This window comes from Otolemur garnettii, unplaced genomic scaffold, assembly GCF_000181295.1.
Source record: "Otolemur garnettii isolate 467f Iridium unplaced genomic scaffold, OtoGar3 scaffold00103, whole genome shotgun sequence".
In the NCBI taxonomy this organism is placed as follows: Eukaryota; Metazoa; Chordata; class Mammalia; order Primates; family Galagidae; genus Otolemur; species Otolemur garnettii.
In genome coordinates, this window is record NW_003852498.1 from 7,082,929 (window position 1) to 7,088,893 (window position 5,965).

The following is a 5,965-nucleotide window of genomic DNA, read 5'->3' on the forward strand; positions in this document are numbered from 1 at the left end:
AAAAAAAAAAAAAAGAAAAAGTGTAACTGGGTGAATTTGCTGATTTACATTTTTTCTTAACATTTTTGGTGCTGGATATTGTTTGTACAAAATCTGATGAACAACAAATTAATTTGTGGTATAATATGTAAATCTATCATGTGGCCAGAGCACCTTGATTTCTAAATGCTTTGCTTTCTGAGCAAGTGTGAGAACCACTACTGTGGGCAACCGGGAGACATCAAAGGGTTTTAATTCCATTAGCATTTAGAAAGTTTCTGTTACTGGCTTGAAGAATTCATGGTAATTCATTTAACAAACATTAAGTGTGCACAGCATGAATCCCAGACACTGCTGGTGCTGAACCTCAGGGGGATTTCTGTATTACACAGTCTCCCCGCTCCCTAACCCACCTTCCTTACACACAGGTATGGGTCTTGGCACAGTGGACAAAGTATGGGCTCCACTGTTTAGTCATTACATGACCTTGAGAAGTTACTTAAATTCTCTGAGTCTGTTTTATGAACCCCTGAAGGGGGAATCAAAATACCTATCTACCAAGATTTTTACACAGGTAAGGTTTAAGGGTCTCTGCCACCTATTAGGTAATTAATAAATGTTCTAGCTTCCTTTACATCTCTGTTTAAAAACTACTCTCACATCTGCCGTGAGCCATTGTGAGAATATGAGTCAGTGTGTTCCCTCCAGGAGTATTTATATTTTTAGTTTTATAATTCCTGATACTGAGTCAAAAGACTGACTTCTGCCAAAGGAATTTCAAGCAGGTGAAGCTGGTAACTCAATCTGTTCTGAATCAATGCGTCAAGGATCACGCTATTCAATATGAATGCAGAACTAACACTGGGATTGCTGTACCTTTAAAAATTGACATCAGAAGCTCAGATGAGGCTTATCAGCTGAAATTTCCTTTTATGTTTCAAAAACCTGAGCTTGACAACAGAGTCACAGGTTCTCATACCTTAAATTCACTTTGGACTCTTCTGGGTGAGCTTGTTAAAATTCAGATTTGTGGGCCAGGCTCAGTGGCTCATACCTATAATCCTAGCCCTTTGGGAGAACAAGGTAAGAAGATCCCTTGAGGCAAGGGCTTCAAGACCAGCCTGGGCAACTGCAAGACCTCATCTCTACAAAAAATTTTAAAACTTAGTTGTGTGTTGTGGCACATTCTTGTACTCCTAGCTACTGGAGAGGCTGAGGCAGGAGGATCTACTTGAGCCCAAGAATTTGAGGTTGCAGTGAGCTATGGTGATACCACTGTACTCTAGTTTGGGTGAAGAGCAAGACTGTGTCTCAAAAATGAATTTAAAAAACATAGATTCCATCTAAGTTCAGATGTCCATCAGAATCTCAGCAAGTCAAGCCAAGAACCTGAATTTTAACAGATCTAGCTGATTCTCACCAAGATGGGACTTGAATTGCCCTTTCATAAAGATAGGGTAGCGAATACGTACTATTTGGTGTTAGACAAATATGGGGTTAAATCATAGGTCTATGAACCAATTAGATGACTGTGAGCAATTTTCTTAACTTCTGTATGTCTTAGTCACTTCACCTATACAAAATGAAGATGAATAGTCACAACTGCAGAGGTTCTGACAGTTGCTGAAATTTCCTGTGTTGTCCACACCATGGGGTGCACAGTCTGTTGTGGAGATACCCAGTGCAGCTCTCTTTCCTGCTTCTAGTAAAAGAACCCCTTGTTACATACAAAAAGCATGCACCAAGAGGGTCAGAATGGAGTCTCCTCATTCTGAATGATTAAAGAGAAATGATAATATTGGCAATAAACCAAAAAGTCAACTGATAGCCTCCTATGTCATGGTTTACCCCCACATTTTGTTTTTTCTCTTTGTAAGGAATTATACACATAACAGGGGCTGAAAGTGCCAAGATGTATTTGATTAGTTCTGGGCAGAAGTGTGTTAGGGCATCTGAAAACCACAACTGGAGTCATCATTTCTGATGGGCCTAATGCTCTGGGTATTTCCTTTCAACTGAACTTGGAGAAAAGTACTTTGATATAACGTACATACGGAAGTCTTTTACAACATTCTTTAAAAGTTAGATGTTTTATTCAGCCTATATAAAAAACATACTTTTCTCTTCAATGTGTGCAAGTATGAGTAAATTCCTTGTCATTTCTAAGCTAGGATACTTTTGTTTTGTTGTGTTCAATTGACCTCAGAGTTTGGTATCAAAGGTCTAAACTGACAGCTCTGGAGACAGGGGTCTTTTTTCTCTGGCTTCTGGCAGACAACAGAAGCAGCTGCTGTTTAAACGTACCCCCAATACTCTTATCTCTGGGAAGATCATTCTGGGAGGTGAGAAGGCACTTTGATTTCTTATTCCCTCTGAAAGGTGTCAGAGGGAGTTGGTGGTGGTGTGGCTGGTCATTTACACAGGCCTTTGGTTCTAAGGCCATTGTCACATTTCACATGTACAATCAAATTGCAACCTGGGTTCTGGCTCAAATTCTTTTGAAGAGATTTAAGTCTGTTGTTTTGGATGCTATTGGGGTAAATAAAACATTCCTTGGAAGAATATTCTTCAATTGCAAAAATCTGTTAATAGCGGTTACTTTCAGGGATGAGGACGAATGCAGAGGAGAAGATGATAAGGGGAAGATGGCATTTGCTTTTCATTCTTTTATCCTTTGTATTTGTATTTTAGGACTCTGAACATGTCATCTTGTTTTTTAAAAAACAGGAATCATCTGCATCACGGTGTTGCAGGCCATTTTTGTTATTTATTCCTTATAAATTTCTGAATTGAAAAATGAAGTCTAATAAGTATACTTTTGAAAGCTTAATTGGAGATTATTTTTAAAAAATTCAATTACCAAAACTTGCCAAATCCACTTTTTAAAAATTTTGCAAATCTATATGATTTGCAAGGCAACTAGGTACAAAAAAATACCCTGGGTTTGATATTTTATTCATCTGAAAATGATGTTTTCACAAAACATTTCTTTCATCATTAAAAGAATAAATCATTTGCATTTTAAAGACGCTTGAATGCTGTGGGAAACAGCCTTTTCCATTTATGTAATGTTTAATTGCACTTATCTGATCACAGCATTGAGGCGAGTTTCTCTTAAATAAGTTTGCCTTCTCATTATGCTTGCAGATATAGTTTGTAAATCTCAAGGTATCAAGAATAGATTTTGGAAGAATAAAATTAGGCAGGGTTGTGATTCCTATAAAAGAGAACTCCTGCCCTGCTGTGGCCACAGAAAGGAATTACACACAAGCAGCTGTCAGAAAAATATGCTATTGTTATTTAGTTGAACTGTACTAGATTTGCAACCAAAGTAAAAAATATGTAGATCTACAGTAATTTTTCTTTAAAAAATTTTAATATCTATTGTATGTGAGTGTTTTAATCTGGATCCCTAATGCTACACAGTAATCCAGTCTTCACAGCGGCTTCCTGGAGTCTTTACCCCTCTCCCTAATCCAAGGCTCACTCCCTGTGGCCTTCTTTTTTTTTTTTTTTTGAGACAGAGTTTCACTATGTTGCTCTCGGCAGAGGGCTGTGGCATCACAGATCACAGCAACCTCCCACTTTTGGGCTTAAGTGATTCTCTTGCCTCAGCCTCCCAAGTAGCTGGGGCTACAGGCACCCTCCACAATGCTAGGCTATTTTTTGGTTGCAGTTGTCATTGTTGTTTAGCTGGCCTCAGGCCTCGGTGCATGTGGCTGGCACTGTAACCACTGTGTTACAGGGGCTGAGCCCCCGTGACCTTCTAATGGCTGAAAAATAGACACTATCAGATAGGAACTTATGGAACTTCCTTTTCCTCTTTGGCACCCCCAAATTTTAATATACCTAAACGCATGAGCTTTGGAGTCAGCAGGCCATGGCTCTATCACTTTCTGGCTACGTCAACTTAAGCATGTTGCCCAATCTCTATGAGCCTCAGTTTCCTTATCTAAAAACTGAAATCAATAGGGGGAAAGGGATGGAGGTTGGGTAAATTCCTACACAACAGGTATGTTGCACAGGTATATCGCACACCACCTGCATGTAGGACACACCTACAAATCAGACTTTAACCTTACAGATACAAACTATGGAATCTGTTAGTACCCCCACATTAATCTGAAATTTTAAAAAAGTGAAATCAATAATGCCTAGTCCAAGGAATTGTCTGATGGACTTGATAAGATAGCCGAGCACAACTCCTGCGCCTGGTAGACCCTGAGTGTTGGTTGCCTCCTGCCTCTAATCTCCCTTTCGCTGTCTTTAGATGATGGCTTCAATCCTTTCCAACGTAAACTTTACCCCTGTTGAGCTCTATCCCACTGCTCTCCTGTCGTGGTCCTAATTGTGTTGTCCCTTAACCCTTTCCCCTCCCTCTGACATCTTTGGTTCTTTTTCTCCACAGTTTTCTTCCTTCCTCTTAGACAAACGTGCTCAAGTCTCACCATCCTTAGAAACCTCTCTCGCTACCATCTCAGCTCTCTCTCACCCAGCTGTGTTAGGTGGATAAATCACTGCCTGCCATAATTTTTTAATTCCCATCACTTTTTCTTCCCTCTGTAATCTGACCTGTTTTGCCAACACACTACTTAATTTCCATGGATGGATTCACCACAAATGTATACGCGTTTATCCTGATACCGTGATCCAGGCACTGTGCTCCATAAGGTATGTCATTATAACACTGTGTGCTTGACAATGTACTCACTGGCCAAAAGTCGCCAGTGACCAACTGTCAAAGCCAATGACTTCCGTCAGTTCCACTGTCTGACCTGGTAGGAACTTCCCCTCTGAGGCTTCTCTGCTCCTGCTCCTTCAGCTCTTCTGCTGCTTTGATCTTGCTGTGTTTACTTTATAGTATCCTCCTAATAATGGGGGTTTTTCCCCAGGCATCCCGTCAGCTCTCTTCCCTCTCACTCTTTTAATTTTATTCTGTGAGCTTTTTGGGGGGGGGGAGGGAAAGAGTCTCACTATGTCACCCTCAGTAGAGTGCTGTGGCATCACAGCTCCACAGCTCACAGCAACCCCCAACTCCTGGGCTTCGGGGATTCCCTTGCCTCAGCCTCTCAAGTAGCTGGGACTACAGGCACCCACCACAATGCGCGGCTATTTTTGTGTTGCAGTTTGGCCAGGGCTGGGTTCGAACCCACCACCCTCGGAATATGGGGCTGGCACCCTACTCACTGAGCCACAGACACCACCCTATTCTGTGAGCTTTCTATAATATACAGTACATTTGGTAGCTATGTGTGGACATTTTTCTAGGAAGAGAGTTCATAGCTTTTTTAAAAATCAGCTTTGCAAAAAAGTCTATGCTTCCAAAACATTAACAACAAAACCCCTCCCTGCTCTATCCCGTCCTTGGTTAGGCAGGTGATCCACTGTAATCACTACCCCCCAGGTGCTGCAGATGCTGGCCTCTCTACCCCTGGCCTCTTTCCTCCTCTGCAGAGGCTGTCTTCCCAACTCCACCAAGGGCCCGAGAGAAGGGTCCTTCTGGGGTAACAGTTCTCACTGGGCAGATGGCTGAACCTGTGCCTCCCTCTCCTTGCTCGCCCTGCTGAGAGGCCTCGTGTGGGTTGGGTGATAGGTAGTAGGTGGGTGCACATATAATCTGAATTCCTGGGGTATAGTAGCTCCACTCTGACCTCATTTCCCATTCTCCTCCTGTGGTTCCGGGGAAAGCTTTCTTCTCTGGTGCAGCCTTTGACACAGCTGCAGAGCCGCCTGGAGCCCTCATTATGCAGTTTGCTTTTGTCAGCATCCTCCCTCCCCCCCTGCCCGGGTGTCCAAGCCCCACATCCGTTTTATGGTCCTACTATCTCTATCTGCAAAAAAGCATCTTTCCTAGTTTTTCCCTCACCCTCCCTCGGTCCCCTCCTCATTCCCAGTCTGACCCAGGCCCTCTCCATCCCTCATCTGGACTTCCTTATTTTTTTTTTTTTTTTTTTTTTTTGACAGAGCCTCAAGCTATCCCCCTGGG